This window comes from Balaenoptera borealis (genome assembly GCF_965194805.1).
Source record: "Balaenoptera borealis genome assembly, contig: HAP1_SCAFFOLD_81, whole genome shotgun sequence".
NCBI classification, from domain to species: domain Eukaryota; kingdom Metazoa; phylum Chordata; class Mammalia; order Artiodactyla; family Balaenopteridae; genus Balaenoptera; species Balaenoptera borealis.
Window position 1 is genome coordinate 1 of NW_028123982.1, and position 18,462 is coordinate 18,462.

The 18,462-nt window shown below is 42.9% G+C and overlaps 1 long non-coding RNA gene across 2 annotated transcripts; it reads left to right on the forward strand.

The window, feature by feature from the left end:
• The first annotated feature begins 6 nt into the window (after window positions 1-6).
• On the forward strand, window positions 7-12,413 carry LOC309621264. 2 transcript variants are annotated; one of them, XR_014239881.1, is made up of 4 exons: window positions 7-1,702; window positions 2,864-4,187; window positions 6,955-9,588; window positions 11,328-12,413. It is a non-coding gene; the product is annotated as an uncharacterized lncRNA (long non-coding RNA). The 2 variants fall into 2 exon arrangements; XR_014239880.1 differs by having other exon boundaries at window positions 7-4,187.
• The last annotated feature ends 6,049 nt before the right edge of the window (window positions 12,414-18,462 follow it).

Below are 18,462 nucleotides of genomic sequence, written 5' to 3' on the forward strand. Positions count from 1 at the left end.
GATGGGAGACCACCTGCGAATACCGGGTGCTGTAGGCTTTTTACCTCCCGCTTTACCTTCTATCCCCGCCGTTACTCCTTGCTGCCCAAACACCATGTTTTTTTCTCCCAAGTGCTTCCTCTCCCTCCCACTCTGCTTGTGTTGTTTCGTCCCCCTGCACTCCCCACCACCCAGCGGTAGTTCGCGCAATTTCGAGCACCTCCTATCTCTCCCACACTATGGTGATTGATTGCTGGAGATCCGTGTCCCCAGCAGTGGCCGGCGTGGGTAACAGCATGCATCGCAGACTTTGGACCTCGCATTCCCACCCACTCTTAGACTATACCCTTCCTGGGGGGCATTCGAGACCCGAACTGCGCCACAGGGCGTCACCGGCTTGAAGTCTTTATTTTTCGTCTAGAAAATAACTTTGGAGAAATGAGAGGAATATTTCAAGAGTTAGTATCTGACTCAGTAAACTTAGTAGGTGTAATGTCTTTGCTGCACATGTCTTTGTATTAGAGTAATAGACATTGCCGGCCCAGTTATTAGTGTTAGTCTACTTTGAGAATTATCTATAGCCTACCAATATCAAAAAGGGATGGGGATGGGGCTTCCCTGGTGGCCCAGTGGTTGAGAATCTGCCTGCCAATGCAGGGGACACAGGTACGAGCCCTGGTCTGGGAGGATCCCACATGCCGGGGAGCAACTAAGCCCATGAGCCACAACTTCTGAGCGCTTCTGGAGCCTGTTCTCCGCAGCAAGAGAGGCCGCGATAGTGAGAGGCCCGCGCACCGCGATGAAGAGTGGCCGCCGCTCGCCACAACTAGACAAAGACCCAACACAGCCAAAAATAAATAAATAAGTAAAATTAAGAAAAAATAAAATGGATGAAAAGACTTTGCAAATATTTGGAGTGCATCATGGGTATTTTCCTATGATTAGAAATGACAAATAAATTAGGCGTTGATTTACAAAACTCAGACCTTTCTCCTAATTATTCAAATTGTTTCAAAGGTCCTGTGCATTCTCTTGAGGCAGTTATTTTTATGGTGAAGAGCGCTAGATGGAAGAATCACGAAGGGCTCGTACTTGTATTTCCGAAGTGTTCTCCTAGGACCCTAGGATGCCGGAGAAAGTTGCAGGAGTGAATGGTCTAGTGCCTTGGGTATTGTGGACTTAGGTGGACGTAATACTCCATGAATCCCAGCCGTTTAGTAGCTGTGTGGCTTTTCAACAAGTTACTTCACTTGGAACCATTATATAAAACTTGTCTGCTTAGGTATAATGATACTGATTGTGAAAACAATGATTCTGTATTCTCTCACTTTATCCATGCCCTTTGCAATGTGATTTTACAGCTGCTCCTGTACAAAAAGGGAGAGGCAGAAATCTGTTCCCCTAAACTTTGGATTGAGGCTGACCTGATGTGCTCTGGCCAGAAGAATGCAGTAGGTATGACGCTGCCAGTTTCGAGCCTAGGCTCAAAATGTCTTGAACGTTCTGCTTTTTCTTTCAGAACCCTGCTTTCCATGAAAACAAGCCCATGTTAGCCTGCTGGAGGACACCCAGGTGCCCAGCTAGCAGCCGGCTCACCTACCAGAAGCAGAGCACCCTAGTCAACCAGCAGCAAACCACACATCCACTTCGGTTCCTGGCTGAAACCAAAAGCATGGCCTAGCTGAGCTAAACCCACACTGTTGAGCAGTTCAACCATGAGCTAGTTAAGTTTTGGGGTGATTTGCTATGCAACAATAGCTAATTAACATGCACACCCTTTGCAAGCAGGATGCCAGAATTCAAGAACTTGGTAATTACAAGTTTCCTGGCAAAGAGTAGGCACCCTATAAATACTGATTTTCTTTTCCCCTTATTTAAGGCTGGATCCCTTGAGTTATACACAAACACATGTACACTGGTGCTTAAATGCACACAGTACCCCACCGCACAGGGGGAAACAGAAAACCACAGCCTGACCACTAGGGCCCAAGGTCAAACTGAAAAATAAGAGGTTTGTCTTTAATCTATTCCCTCCAAATCTAAACTCTGGAGGCCCAGCGGTTGACACATCTGAAGACACAAGTTCCCTCCCCCTGGGGCCCCACCTTCCTTTCACTGATCTCTGGAAAGGGGGAATGGGCCCATGCCAAGAAGCAGCTGCGAAGCAGTGGTCTACTTTTGGAAACTTGCTGCTTGTACCCCTCTGCTTCCTCTCGGGGCACTGTCTGTCCCCACCTTGGGCCTGAGGAGAGATGCTGGTTTAATTTTCAAATAAGATACACTCACTTTAGCAGCATGCTATGAGTGACATTGTTTTGCCAGGGGCTGCGGAGGCAATGTGACGACACTGTCCTCGTCCTCAAGTCCTTTATGTATAGAGAGCTTCTCAGGGATTGGCTGCAGGTCCTTATATTTCTTTTTTTTTTTTTATAGCTTCTATTTTTCTAGAGTGATTAAAGAACAAGGCCATGATGGACTTCGAAGTGCTCAGAAACCACAGGATTTTTTTTTTTCCTGTGGCTGACGAGCATTTTTAAGTTTCTAGTATCAGAAATACCAATTGCAGGCCACGGCTGGGAAAAAGAACATGAGGAACTGAGTCTGGAATCAAACTGCTCCTAATTTTGATAAGCATGTGCATTTACCAAAAAGGGACATGACTACCAACAACTCTGATAAGTTCCCCGGACTTAGGCCACACCAGGGATCCGACTGTAATACAATCCCCTGTGCTGTCACAGATGTTCAAATGGGTCTTGAGCATGTTGAATCCAGGGCAAAGAGGGCTACAAAGTTGTGAAGCGAGGAAACTTCACACTCTCTAGTGAAAGCAAGCATGATGGCCAAGGGTAACTGACTCAAGGCAACTTCTTTTCCTTTCCAGTAAACAACATTTACAGGGAGAGAAGCCCAACCTCAAGATAAGATTGTTTTGGTGGCGGCTCAGGACTATGACTGAGTTCAAGAGGAATAAAGGAGATGAAATCCACATTTTAATTGTAAACAAATTATGTCACTGAAAAAATTACAGACCCTTAAATCCACTGCAGTAATTTGAAATGTAAGGAAATTTGGCATGAGTCACTTATGCATTTCTTTTCTCCTGCCCCCTTTAAAAAAAATCTAAAGCTCCTAAGTACATAGATACTCTTGAGGAAAAACAAACCAAAAACTCCAGTTGACATCAATGTGAAATTTTTTAATTGAAAAATTAGAGTTTTTTTCATTTTCTGTTTTGTCTGTATGGCTAACTTTAAAGAAGCCAAAGATATAGAATTCTACATCTCAGATAGTGCACTTTCGTTAAAAAATCTGAATGTCAAAAGCTTTATTTCTTCAATTATTAATCAACAGGGATTGCAATTTGCCCATTCTGTGCAGAATACACCTCCAGGAACGGTGGGGAAATGGAAAAGAAATGACAAATACTGTTCCTATGAGATGCTGAGTCCCGTGACAGCAGGGACAGGGTGATATTGTATCTCTAGTTCATGGCACAGTGTGTCACACTGCAGGCACTTAAGAGGTTGTCGACTGAATAAACGAGTACTTCCAGCAGGCCTGCGGGCCATACACAGGCCCTCCCTGAAGTCCCGCGTGGTGTACACACAGATGCTGCCTGCACACTGACCTCCTTCCTGAGCATTAGCTGTCACCCCGCTCCCAGTCCTGGCTCCCTGCTGCTGAGGGGACATCCAGGCCTCGAAGGCCGGTGACTCGAGATATTGGAGGTTTATGACCTGTTGGTCCTATCTCATCACCCTCTCTCCTCCCCTCAGACTCTGGACCCAAGTATGTGCACCTTGTCTCCTGCCTTTCACTGTTCACAGATGTGCTAATTCTGCTTCAGGCAGCTCTCCTCTTTCCTCTCAGTGATTTTTGTCCCCTTCCTTCAGTAAAAAACCCTTCTTCTACTCTCTGCCTCATTCACGTTCACTTGGGAACCCAAATTCACCCCAGAGCTTGGTATTCCCATTCCTGTAAGTCCTGGCCTGCAACGAGAATCAGGGCCGTCCACCTCCAGAGATCGCAAGAGTAGTGGAAAGCCCTTTAGGAGCTCCAGAGTAATCTTTCTTTCTCATTTCCTTCTAATTATTTTTTCTCAAGTACCAGCATTCAAAATAAAAAAAATTTAATGTTATTATGATAGCCATAAGAAGGAATGAAGTACTGACACATACAACTTGGGTGACCTTGAAGACATTATGGTGAGTGAAAGAAGCCAGTCATAAAAGTCCACATATTGCATGATTCCATTTATGTGAAATGTCCGGTACAGGGGAATCTATAGAGACAAAAGTAGCTTAGTGGTTGCTCAGGACTGGGGGAGAGGGAGGGGGTGGGGGAAATAGGAGGGTGATAGCTAAAGGTTTCTTTCTGAGGTGATAAAACTGTTCTAAAATTGACTCTGGTAATGGTTGTACATACATGTGAGTGTATGAAAACCACTGCTTTTAGCAGTGCCTCACCTATTATAGGTGTTCCATATTATATCAATATATATAGTTATTATATTATTATATACATACAATATTATAGCAATTGCTCCTTTCTCTGTGAATGCATGTTATTTCATCAAGTGCATTATGGATGAATAGTTCTCAAACTATAGTAATATCTTGAGTTACACAGACCTTTGGGAAATGCCTCATTCTAGATATTTGAAGTTTCTGGATAGCTAAGATTTAAATTTTTACGTACCAATGTGTTTCTAAACACATTTTAAAATTTAAACAACCTAAAAGAATGAGCTTTATAAAACAATTTCAGCGGTTTCCAAATTCCTTTCTAAACTTACGAATATACATGACACACCTTTAATCAGACTGTGCAAACTATTTTGTCTTCTCTTAAAATACTCCTTCATTTACATACTTCCATGTATTGACACAGCCCACAGAGTGACCATTTTTAATGTGTTTGCGTGCTTTGTGGATTTCCATACCAGTCACAGGAAGAACAGCTGAGGAAAGAAATGAAGGAATCTGGCTCTGAGCCCTCGCCAGAACTTCTGGGATCCCAAGTCCTTGCACAGGGTGGATCATATATTCTACCGGGGCCGTTAACTTTTTCCACTGCAGCTGCTGGTGCCAGTTTCCACCCTGCCTGCTACTGCAGGACAGTTGTGATCTTGTCCGCCAACACCAGCCCATTTGTGGTGGCTGCCCGGCTCTGTGCTGGAAAGGATTGTGAGGCCAAGTTCAGGCTCATCAGGAGGGAGGCCTCTGATTTACTACCAGCGTCTGCATTGGCTCCATTTCCAAGTACTGCCTTCCTTCCCCGCTGCTCCCAGTCATATTGAGATGACATTAAATGACTCCAGGGTGGCGCTCGAGTTCCAGCGAACAGGACCTGGGCACTCAGCGAGCTTCCCGGTCGGACAGCTCAATCTTGTCACCTTTGTTGCATATATCCGATTACAATATATTTGCAAGCACAGACATTTATAGGTACTGTGTTTGTGTTCTGGACTTGCACCCTGACCCAGGAATTAATTTATGTAAAAGAATATATTTTTTGGAGAAGTCGATCATTAACTTCCCTGTTTCTGTTATTTCTAATTTTATTGCATTATGACCCAGAAATGTGATGTGTAAAATTTTTGTCCTTCTCACTAAACATCTCCTCCTGTTTTCAGAATATGACCAAAGGTAAATTTGTTTGCAAGGCTGTTGGCTCAGTTTTTTAAAAAATTCATTTTGTTACCACAATCTTTTGGGTTTCTACATACAGGTCAGTTATGTTTTCTTTTGGGTGCTTTAAAACAAAACAAAACAAAACATTTCAGGCCCTTCATTCTCTCTTAGGCTTTCTCCCTAGATTCTATGATCTAATACCTGTTTTGTCAGTTAAGACTGCTTTCAGCTCTATATACTAACAGTCCCTCTAAGGGCCTGACCGAGGTGTGGGCTCTGCCGCCAGCCGGGTCCAGAGGGAAGATTTACCGAAGCCCGAAGGTGGGGCGGGGTTGGCGGGGGGCGGGGGGGGGTAAGGTGGCATTCAGAAGGCAAGTTCCAGGTCCCCAGGTACCAGGTACCGTATTTATATTTTAGGCAGTGTTTTTAACGTTTCAGGTACCCATCGGGGTGCTTCCGTGTGCGCTCCCGAAAGGCCTAAGGAACCGCCGAGCCCCGTGCTCTGGCCACACTGATGACGCCCGCCGGGCGGGGAGCTGGAGGAGTGGGCGGAGCGGCGGGGCGGGCGGAACAGCAGCTGAGCTAGCCGAGCCCCAGGTACCCCGGGCAGTCCTGCACGGGCAGCCGGAGGCACAGGCCCCTTGGTGGCCCGCGAGAAATCCAGTCTCACCACCAGCATCTCGTGGAGACGTACCTGTCTGCAGGGTGAATCCAACCATCCTGGGCACGCCGGCCGCGCTAGGACTCTGCCGGCGGGAGGTGCTGGCAAACAACACCCACTCTCCCCGGCGCTGCAGGACCACCCTCGGCCCACACCCAGGGGCAGGGCGGGAGGCGGGGCCCTCGCCATGCATTCTGGGAGCTGTAGTCTCTTTGGCGCTGCAGCCGAGGCTTGCTGGGCTGCAGGACTACAATTCCCAAGATGCATAGGGCGTGGGGGTGGGGCGGTGCCCGACCCTGGCGCACACTGACGGGCGGGGCTGTTGGAAGTTCCCCTGCTTGCGATCTCTGGTCCTTCCTCAGTACCCCGTGAAGTGAGTCTCGGGGAGGAAAGTGAGGGGCGAGGCCGGCGGTAGGGCGTTAGGAGGGTGTAAATGCTGCGACGTGCAGCCGCCGGCCCGCCCCGTGCAGGCCGAAATCAGGTCTTCGCCTTTGCCCGGCATCAGGTCTTGGCCCGCGCCCCTTCCCGCCACCGCCCCCATCCGCAGCTTCGTTCTTTCTCCCGTCCGTGTGCCCAGTCCAGACCCAGGAAACTACTTTTTTATTTTCTAAACTGTTTATGGGAACTGGTTTGATATCTGAGAAACTTTACATTTTACTCGCTTCTCTTTTCCACCAGCCAAAGTGCACCGTTTTGGGGAGAAATTCGTCGTAGTGGCTCTGCTTGAAAGCACAACTTGAAGAGCGGTTGGGGGGACGTGGACTGTGGCTTCGTGAAAATATCACCCACACCGAGCGCCATTTTCGGAGATTTGGAAGTAGAGGCGTTTGATTTGCCCAGGGTGTGCTGAGAGAGATGAGTCTCCCCAATTCCCAAGCAAGTATCTAGTAGGCCGTTGTCACCAACCCATTTAAGTGGCGTGGTCTCCAAAAATATCAACCTAAAGATGATAATGGTTTAAGCTTTTTTTTTTTTTTTTTAACGCTTTAAAATGACCTGCTTAACCTTAACTCAGGCCTGACTGGCCATTTTCTCAGAGACACAGGTGATGACCCCGCTTCTTAGGAGCAGGCTGGTGTTCCCACTTTGGGAGAATGGTTTTCAAGGTGTGGAGGGCTTAGCAGCATTTGAAACCCATCAAGTGTAAAGTCTCTGGGTGGAAAGCTCATCAGAGACAGCAGTTAGGGGTGTGTACCTTAACTTCTCCATTCTGACCTGTTGAATTTTTCTGTCTGGAAATGGAAATATCCGGGAGCACGTCTCCTTCCATGTAATCTCTTAGTAACTGATGTCTCTAAATTCTTTATGCTGTAAGGGACAGTTCTTTTGATCCGGCATAGCACCAGGATAGACAAATCTAGGGATATTCAGTTGTACATATTTCCTTAAAAATTAATTAGAGTAGTGAAAGGAACAGGACATACAGTTCAGGCATACCTCATTTTACTGTTTATTGCTTTACTGTGCTTTGCAGATACTGTGTTTTTTACAGATTGAAGGTTTGTGGCAACTCTTGTCAGATGATGGTTAGAATTTTTTAGCAATAAAGTAGTTTTTATTTAAAATATTGTCCTTTTTTAAGACAATGCTATTGCACACTTCATAGACTACTGTATAGTGTAAATATAACTTATACACACTGGAAAACCAAAAAATCCATGTTGCTCGCCTTATTACAACATTGGCTTTATTACTGTGGTTTGGAAGAGAACCAGCGATATCTTGGAGGTCTGCCTGCATATTGCTTGTTTACAGAAGATGAAATGCAAGCAAGACCTTCCCATTAAAAATTGTCTGCTCATTCTCTTTGCTGTACTGTACAGAAACCAAAAACTTGACTTGTGAAATTTCTCTTTTCCTGAGATTAGTAAGTTAATTTAGGAGTTTTAAGAGTTTTATTGAAACCTGTGGAGGAATAGTTAGCAGTTTTCATGATGTTATTTCATCCCTGAAAACCTGGGTGTTGATCTACATGAAAATGGGGCCTTGTTTATATTACACATTCCAAAAGGTTTCATTTCTGATCCCTGAATGTGGGATACTATCAAAAGAACTAAAAGACCTGGTCATGGAAACTGGACTCTATTACTTTGTGAAGAGTTATCTCTTCATGAGTTAATTACACACAAAGTCATCAGCACTTCCTTCCCACTCATTAATTTATTCAGTCATTTATTTTCACCGGTATGGACTCATCGATATTTATTTTATACCTTGAGTTATAATCCAATACTGCTTTCTCTCATTACTCAAAGTGTTCTAGCTTTGGCCATTGGGAGCTCATTCGGTTGGCTCCTGTGCGTCTTTGGGATAACCCTCTCAATGTTGTATGGGCTTTGTTGTTGTTATTTGTTTGTTTCAGTTTGGTTTGGGTTTTTTGGTTTGTCCTCTGGTTTTGTTTTTAGCATTTCCTTATATCTGGCAAGACGAGATGCAATGGGTCCATCCTGCCTATTTCCTGCCTTAGTCCTGGAATCAACAGGACCTTGGTTCCTTTGATTGGAGAATGGCATTAAAAAACCAAGCTCTGGGTATTGGGTGAGCTCATTGATACTGAGATGGGCCGACTGTTTTGTTTTTCTGTTTTTACTAGACTTTTTTGTTTAGCTAGTCTTTTTTTTTTAATTGAAGTATAGTTGATTTACAATGTTGTTAATTTCTGCTGTACAGCAAAGTGACTGTTAACATATTAACATATTTTTTTATATTCTTTTCCTTTATGGTTTATCTCAGGACGCTGAATATAGTTCCCTGTGCTATACAGTCAGACCTTGTTGTCCGGCCAACTGATTTTTAACACCATGGTCATTCTGTGCTCTGACATAAAGTTTCACTCCACTGTGCTCTGACATAAAGTTTCCACTCCAAGCACACTGTTCTCTTTGTATTTCCTTGTGTTGAACGTAGCTTTCCTGTCCACATCTTTCTCACCTCATTCCCAGCCCATCAAATGCCCCTGTGGGTTGTCATCTCCTGCATGGTTCCCTTGGCCAAGAGCCACCTCTCTATTTCTTGATCTCCCAGAGCACGTGTCACTCCAGTGGGGTGTTTAGGTTCAGAGCTTTTCTGCACACATCTTCCTTCTCCTCCTACATTCTAAGTCTAGAGGGCAGATCAGATTCTCCAATCGCCCACTCTCCTCAGGTTCCTAGTGGAGTGACTCTGCTCTCATATCTTGGGGCTGATTTGGAACTTGAAGATACATCACTACCCTGGGGAGGCCCGTCGTGGGGGATTGAAAAAGCGTCCAGATGCTCTATTCTTTCTCTCTCGAACTGATGTAGACCACCAGCCGAAGCAGGGAGTCAGGAGGTATTTTTGTTTCTCTTATATGTATATTCTCAGTATGTTTCTCTTATAATCTGTAAAAATGCATGTCAGATGAGAGGAAATGATGTAATAGGGAACAATTTAGGAGGTATCAGTTGAAGTTAGAAGTAAGATTTATTGCCATAAATTCTTTTGAATAATCTGGTGTTGATTAGTTTTTTCCAACTATCTCTGCCAGTTAATAACTATGTTAAACAATTTTCCATCTCAAATTAAAATAAAAATCTGATATAAAAGACGGGTTTTAGAAGGCTGAGTTGAGGAATTTATGTGACTGGGGAAATGGACTTGTAGATCTTCAAGGAACAAGTGTCAAGAGGTTTCTAGGGCAGGAAAAAAAGACCTACAAATTCCTGAGGCAGCTTTCTCAGGTTTAGAGCAAGGGAAACAGTAACTCGGCAACCCACCCAAAAAGCTACACTAAAGGAGTTAAGGCTGTGCTCAGATTCTTTCAGCATAACCTGCATGCCCTTGGGGACCACTGAGAGCATATTCAGAATCTAGATTAGGGGAAAATGTCTCTCTTCTGGGTGCAAAGTTATTTCTGTACTCATCCTAACACAAACAATTTAGCAGGAAGCCAGTGTGACCCACCCATTTCCGCAGAGAAGACTGGAGGCCAAAGATGATTATTTTCTTTTTTTAAATTTTTTAAAATTTATTTATTTATTTTATTTCTGGCTGCATTGGGTCTTCGTTGCTGTGTGCGGGTTTTCTCTAGTTGTGGCGAGCAGGGGCTAATCTTTATTGTGGTGCATGGGCCTCTCATTACGGTGGCTTCTCTTGTGGAGCACAGGCTCTAGGTGTCTTGCAGGCTCAGTAGTTGTGGCTCATGGGCTCTAGAGCGCAGGCTCAGTAGTTGTGGTGCACGGGCTTAGTTGCTCCATGGCATGTGGGATCTTTCTGGACCGGGGCTCGAACCCGTGTCCCCTGCATTGGCAGGCGGATTCTTAACCACTGAGCCACCAGGGAAGCCCCAAAGATTATTATTTTCATCCCTTATAATTGGAGAAAGGTTTGTCTTGTTTTCCTGTCACCCAGGATTGAGGTTTTCCTCCCCCTTTGGGAGTGGCACCTCTAGACCCAGAGTGCTTCTCACCAGAAAGCTCCCTCCCAAGTCCCTTCCTTCTGTAATGTTTGTTGACCTTCTGGTTTATACTCAGTACAGTTACTTGTGGAGGTTTGTGAAAACAGAAGGAATCAGTGTCACAATTTTTCCCTTTGAGGAGAAGGTGTTTAAGAAGGGCTCTGCCTACTTTGGCCTCATTCACTCCTGGACAAACTATTACAGGCGAAGGAGCTGGATGAACATGCGGGATGGGATGGAATCTGGTCGGTGGGGACCCTGGCCCTGAGGAGAGAAGCCACCTGGGAACCTGCTGGTCTGGGGGCTCCTGTCCCCCATCTTTCACTCCCACACTCCCTGGGCCCCCATGTGCCAGTTTGGGAAGGTGTTGCTCGTAGGACACTGGCTGTCTTTGAGTAGAGCTTGACAGGAGCCGTTTCCTCTAATGATGAATGGAAAGCTCTTCTCCAGAAAATGCACTGCTTTATGGAAACAATTATTTTCTTGCATATAACTAGCCCTGGGCCCCATTTATGGAATAGCAGCTCATTCCTTGCTTCTGTGGTGTGACTCTCCTTACTGTAGCACAGGGGAGACTCGTGGAAAAGGTGACTGGGGCGGGATTGACTTTTTTCTCTTTTAACATCCATGTCAGGAGGCCAGAGGAGCAGTGAGCAGCAAGCTGAATGGAAAGAACTGCCGAAACCCACCATAATCACCTGAACGCCATCAGCAGAGGAAAGATACTAGGAATCTGGGCTCTCTGTTAGTATCTGTGCTCTTGCTGAGGCGAACACAGGAACGGAAACCAAGGATATTCCTGCAGACTTTCCTTGTATAACTCAACTAATGAGGAAAGTTGGAGTCCTCTCCTTCCCAAGAACTCTCATTTCAGATAACAGCTGGCAGGCTTTGAGGCAGTATGTTTGCTAAATCTGTGACTCTCTTGGCTCTGAGGCTGTGCTGCCTGGTGCAGTCTCCTGGCTAAGAGACCCAGGTGCAACTTGGAGGGCTTGAGAATGTAGGGCAGTCTCTTGAATCTATAAGCAGCCAGAATTTGCCCTGGTTCTCCAGCAGGCCTCAATCTCTTTGTTCCTTAAGACTAGTTGTGGGCATATAATACCTTCTGAACTTCCAAAACTTTCTCAACTGCTAAACATTGCCCCTGTTTCATTTTGAGTCCATGCTAAAGTTCTCAGTGTAAAAGTACCAGTCAAGGGAGTTCCCTGGCAGTCCAGTGGTTAGGACTCCCTGCTTCCACTGCCAGGGGCCTGGGCTTGATCCCTGGTCAGGAAACTAAGATCTCACAGTCCACGCAGTGCGGCCAAATAAAAATGGGGGGAAAAACCCAACTATCATCCTTATTTAAAAAAAAAGATTACCAGTCAATATATTTGATTTCAGCACAGACTAGGTGCTCAGAGAGGCTCTCATTTTATATACATTCCATCAGTTAATGCCCACTAAAGACGCTTGAAGCAGGTGTTACTCATATTTTGCAGATAAGATTATAAAAATTAAGTCATCTTCCTGAGACCATGTTGCTAAGTAAGCAGTGAAACCAAAATTACCAGTTAAGTCTGATTCCAGAGCTGGAGATTTTAGTCATCAAGGCATGCCACCTCTCACAAATTCCCTTATTCATGTTTTATTACCAAAATGAGATTAGGAATATGGAAAGGAATTGTTTCAGTTATCCATTGTTATCCATTTGGGGGATTAAAAAACACCCCAAAACCTAGTGGCCTAAAAACAATTTATTATTTCTTCTGACACTGCCAGCTGATCACGAGGCCCTTCTGTTTCACATAGTAGTGGGTTGGCTGGAGGTTCCTAAATGGCCTCACCCCTATCGCCACTGGGGCTGGTCACTGACTTGGAGGTCACTGGGGCTATTGACCCAAGGTCTTACTTCTCTCCTATGTGGGCTGCTCTGCATGGCTACTTGGGCTTCCTCAGAGCTTGATGATGGGGTTCTAAGGAACAATCCAGGAAGACAAACCCCATTGGGATCATGCCTATCAAGCCCCACCTCCATTGGAAGGTATTTCCTAATGGCTCAGTGGCCAAAGTTCGTCTTGTGGCGAACTGTGGGAGACTCTACAAGAACATAAATCTCGGGGTGGGGGTGCGGTTCATTGGGGGCCACCAAAGTCATAGTCTCTCATGGGCATTCTGTGATAATATTTTGTTTGGCTGAGAAGCTTCCTTCCTTTTCTCTCAAGCTAATAGCAAATATCAATCAGAATTTCGTATTTTGTTTCCAGCCCTTTGCATGTAAGTTTATACCAGAAACGTTAGTGATGTTCAGGCTGTTGAGCTAATCCATAATAGGCTTGTAAACTTTTTCTTTTTTTGAATTTTTAATTTAATTTATTTTTTATACAGCACGTTCTTATTAGTCATCCATTTTATACACATCAGTGTATACATGCCAATCCCAATCTCCCAATTCATCCCACCACCACCCCCACCAGCCGCTGCTTTCCCCCCTTGGTGTCCATATGTTTCTTCTCTACATCTGTGTCTCAATTTCTGCCCTGCAAACCGGTTCATATGTACCATTTTCCTAGGTTCCACATATATGCCTTAATATACGATATTTGTTTTCCTCGTTCTGACTTATTTCACTCTGCATGACAGTCTCTAGATCCATCCACATCTCAATAAATAACCCAATTTCGTTCCTTTTTATGGCTGAGTAGTATTCCATTGTATATATGTAACACATCTTCTTTATCCATTCCTCTGTCGATGGGCATTTAGGTTGCTTCCATGACCTGGCTATTGTAAATAGTGCTACAATGAACATTGGGGTGCATGTGTCTTTTTGAATTATGGTTTTCTCTGGGTATATGCCCAGTAGTGGGATTGCTGGATCATATGGTAATTTTATTTTTAGTTTTTTAGGAACCTTCATACTGTTCTCCATAGTGGCTGCGTCAATTTACATTCCCACCAAGAGTGTAAGAGGATTCCCTTTTCTCCACACCCTCTCCAGCATTTGTTGTTTGTAGATTTTCTGATGATGCCCATTCCAACTGGTGTGAGGTGATACCTCATTGTAGTTTTGATTTGCACTTCTCTAATAATTAATGATGTTGAGCAGCTGTTCATGTGCTTCTTGGCCATCTGTATGTCTTCTTTGGATAAATGTCTATTTAGGTCTTCTGCCCATTTTTGAATTGGTTTGTTTTTTTAATATTGAGCTGCATGAGTTGTTTATATATTTTGGAGATTAGTCCTTTGTCCATTGATCCGTTTGCAAATATTTTCTCCCATTCTCAGGGTTGTCTTCTCGTCTTGTTAATGGTTTCCTTTGCTGTGCAAAAGCTTTGAAGTTTCATTAGGTCCCATTTGTTTATTTTTATTTTTATTTCCATTACTCTAGGAGGTGGATCAAAAAAGATCTTGCTGTGATTTATGTCAAAGACTGTTCTTCCTATTTTTTCCTCTAAGGGTTTTATAGTGTCCGGTCTTATATTTAGGTCTCTAATCCATTTTGAGTTTATTTTTGTGTATGGTGTTAGGGAGTGTTCTAATTTCATTCTTTTACATGTAGCTGTCCAGTTTTCCCAGCACCACTTATTGAAGAGACTGTCTTTTCTCCACTGTATATCTTCGCCTCCTTTGTCAGAGGTTAGTTGACCATCAGTGTGTGGGTTTATCTCTGGGCTTTCTATCCTGTTCCATTGATCTATATTTCTGTTTTTGTGCCGGTACCATATTGTCTTGATTACTGTACCTTTGTAGTATAGTCTGAAGTCAGGGAGTCTGATTCCTCCAGCTCCGTTTTTTTCCCTCAAGACTGCATTGGCTATTCGGGGTCTTTTGTGTCTCCATACAAATTTTAAGATTTTTTGTTCTAGTTCTGTAAAAAATGCCATTGGTAATTTGATAAGGATTGCATTGAATCTGTAGATTGCTTTGGGTAGTAGAGTCATTTTCACAATATCGATTCTTCCAATCCAAGAACATGGTATATCTCTCCATCTGTTGGTATCATCTTTAATTTCTTTCATCAGTGTCTTATAGTTCTCTGCATACAGGTCTTTTGTCTCCCTAGGTAGGTTTATTCCTAGGTATTTTATTCTTTTCGTTGCAATGGTAAATGGGAGTGTTTCCTTAAACTCTCTTTCAGGTTTTTCATCATTAGTGTATAGGAATGCAAGAGATTTTTGTGCATTAATTTTGTATCCTGCTACTTTACCAAGTTCATGGATTAGCTCTAGTAGTTTTCTGGTGGCATCTTTAGGATTCTCTATGTGTAGTATCATGCCATCTGCAAACAGTGACAGTTTTACCTCTTCTTTTCCAATTTGTATTCCTTTTATTTCTTTTTCTTCTCTGATTGCCGTGGCTGGGACTTCCAAGACTGTGTTGAATAATAGTGGTGAGCGTGGACATCCTTGTCTTGTTCCTGATCTTAGAGGAAATGCTTTCAGTTTTTCACCATTGAGAATGATGTTTGCTCTGGGTTTGTTTTATATGGCCTTTATCATGTTGAGGTAGGTTCCCTCTATGCCCAATTCCTGGAGAGTTTTTATCATAAATGGGTGTTGAATTTTGTCCAAAGCTTTCTCTGCATCTACTGAGATGATCATATGGTTTTTATTCTTCAATTTGTTAATAGGGTGTATCACATTGATTGATTTGCATATATATATATATATATATTTATTTATTTATTTATTTATTTTTGGCTGTGTTGGGTCTTCGTTTCTGTGGGAGGGCTTTCTCTAGTTGTGGCGAGCGAGGGCCACTCTTCATCACGGTGCGGGGGCCTCTCACTATCGCGGCCTCTCTTGTTGTGGAGCACAGGCTCCAGACGCACAGGCTCAGTAGTTGTGGCTCACGGGCCTAGTTGCTCCGTGGCATGTGGGATCTTCCCAGACCAGGGCTCGAACCCGTGTCCCCTGCATTGGCAGGCAGATTTCAACCACTGCGCCACCAGAGAAGCCCCGATTTGCGTATATTGAAGAATCCTTGCATCCCTGGGATAAATCCCACTTGATCATGGTGTATGATCCTTTTCATGTGTTGTTGGATTCTGTTTGCTAGTGTTTTATTGGGAATTTTTGCAACTGTATTCATCAGTGATATTGGTCTGTAATTTTCTTTTTTTGGAGTATCTTTGTCTGGTTTTGGTATCAGGGTATGGTGACCTCACAGAATGTGTTTGGAAGTGTTCCTTCCTCTGCAATTTTTTGCAAGAGTTTGAGAAGGATGGGTGTTAGCTCTTCTCTAAATGTTTGATAGAATTCACCTGTGAAGCCATCTGGTCCTGGACTTTTGTTTGTTGGAAGATTTTTAATCACAGTTTCAATTTCATTACTTGTGATTGGTCTGTTCATATTTTCTATTTCTTCCTGGTTCAGTCTTGGAAGGTTAAACCTTTCTCAGAATTTGTCCATTTCTTCCAGGTTGTCCATTTTATTGGCATAGAGTTGCTTGTAGTAGTCTCTTAGGATGCTTTGTATTTCAGCGGTGTCTGTTGTAACTCCTCCTTTTTCATTTCTAATTTTATTGATTTGAGTCCTCTCCCTCTTTTTCTTGATGAGTCTGGCTAATGGTTTATCAATTTTGTTTATCTTCTCAAAGAACCAGCTTTAAGTTTTATTGATCTTTGTTATTGTTTTCTTTGTTTCTATTTCATTTATTTCTGCTCTGATCTTTATGATTTCTTTCCTTCTGCTAACTTTGGGTTTTGTTTCTTCTTTCTCTAATTCCTCTAGGTGTAAGGTTAGATTGATTATTTGAGATTTTTCTAGTTTCTTGAGTTAGGCTTGTATAGCTATAGACTTCCCTCTTAGAACTGCTTTTGCTGCATCCCATAGGTTTTGGATCATCGTGTTTTTATTGTCATTTGTCTCTAGGTAATTTTTGATTTCCTCTTTGATTTCTTCAGTGATCTCTTGGTTATTTAGTAACGTATTGTTTAGCCCCCATGTGTTTGTGTTTTTTACGTTTTCTCCCTGTAATTCATTTCAAATCTCATAGTGTTGTGGTCAGAAAAGATGTTTGATATGATTTCAATTTTCTTAAATTTACTGAGGCTTGATTTGTGACCCAAGATGTGATCTATCCTGGAGAATGTTCTGTGTGCACTTGAGAAGAAATTGTAATCTGCTGTTTTTGGATGGAATGTCCTATAAATATCAATTAAATCTATCTGGTCTATTGTGTCATTTAAAGCTTCTCTTTCCTAATTTATTTTCGTTTTGGATGATCTGTCCATTGGTGTAAGTGAGGTGTCAAAGTCCCCTACTATTATTTTGTTGCTGTCAATTTCCTCTTTTATAGCTGTTAGCAGTTGCCTTATGTATTGAGGTGCTTCTATGTTGGGTGCATGTATATTTATAATTGTCATATCTTCTTCTTGGATTGGTCCCTTGATCATTATGTAGTGTCCTTCCTTGTCTCTTGTAACATTCTTTATTTTAAAGTCTATTTTATCTGATATGAGTATAGCTACTCCAGCTTTCTTTTGATTTCCATTTGTATGGAATATCTTTTTCCATCCCCTCACTTACAGTCTGTGTGTGTCCCCAGGTCTGAAGTGGGTCTCTTGTAGATAACATATATATGGGTCTTGTTTTTGTATCCATTCAGCAAGCCTATGTCTTCTGGTTGGAGCATTTAATCCATTCACGTTTAAGGTAATTATTGATATGTATGTTCCTATGACCATTTTCTTAATTGTTTGGGGTTTGTTTTTATAGGTCTTTTTCTTCTCTTGTGTTTCCCACTTAGAGAAGTTCCTTTAGCATTTGTTGTAAAGTTGGTTTGGTGGTGCTGAATTCTCTTAGCTTTTGCTTGTCTGTAAAGCTTTTGATTTCTCCATCGAATCTGAATGAGATCCTTGTCGTGTAGAGTAATCTTGGTTGTAGGTTCTTCCCTTTCATCACCTTAAATATATCATGCCACTCCCTTCTGGCTTGTAGAGTTTCTGCTGAGAAATCAGCTGTTAACTTTATGGGAGTTCCCTTGTATGTTATTTGTTGTTTTTCCCTTGCTGCTTTCAATATTTTTTCTTTGTTTTTAATTTTTGCCAATTTGATTACTATGTGTCTCAGCGTGTTTCTCCTTGGGTTTATCCTGTATCGGACTCTTTGTCCTTCCTGGACTTGGGTGGGTATTTCCTTTCCCATGTTAGGGAAGTTTTCGACTATAATCTCTTCAAATATTTTCTCAGGTCCTTTCTCTCTCTCTTCTCCTTCTGGTACCCCTATAATGCGAATTTTGTTGTGTTTAATGTTGTCCCAGAGATCTCTTAGGCTGTCTTCATTTCTTTTCATTCTTTTTTCTTTATTCTGTTCCGCAGCAGTGAATTCCATCATTCTATCTTCCAGATCACTTATCAGTTCTTCTGCCTCAGTTATTCTGCTATTGATTCCTTCTAGTGTAGTTTTCATTTCAGTTATTGTATTGTTCATCTCTGTTTGTTTGTTCTTTAATTCTTCTAGGTCTTTGTTAAACATTTCTTGCATCTTCTCGATCTTTGCCTCCATTCTTTTTCTGAGGTCCTGGATCATCTTCACTATCATTATTCTGAATTCTTTTTCTGGAAGGTTGCCTATCTCCACTTCATTTAGTTGTTTTTCTGGGGTTTTATCTTGTTCCTTCATCTGGTACATAGCCCTCTGCCTTTTCATCTTGTCTATCTTTCTGTGAATGTGGTTTTTGTTCCACAGGCTGCAGGATTGTAGTTCTTCTTGCTTCTGCTGTCTTCCCTCTGGTGGATGAGGCTATCTAAGAGTGTTGTGCAAGTTTCCTGATGGGAGCACTGA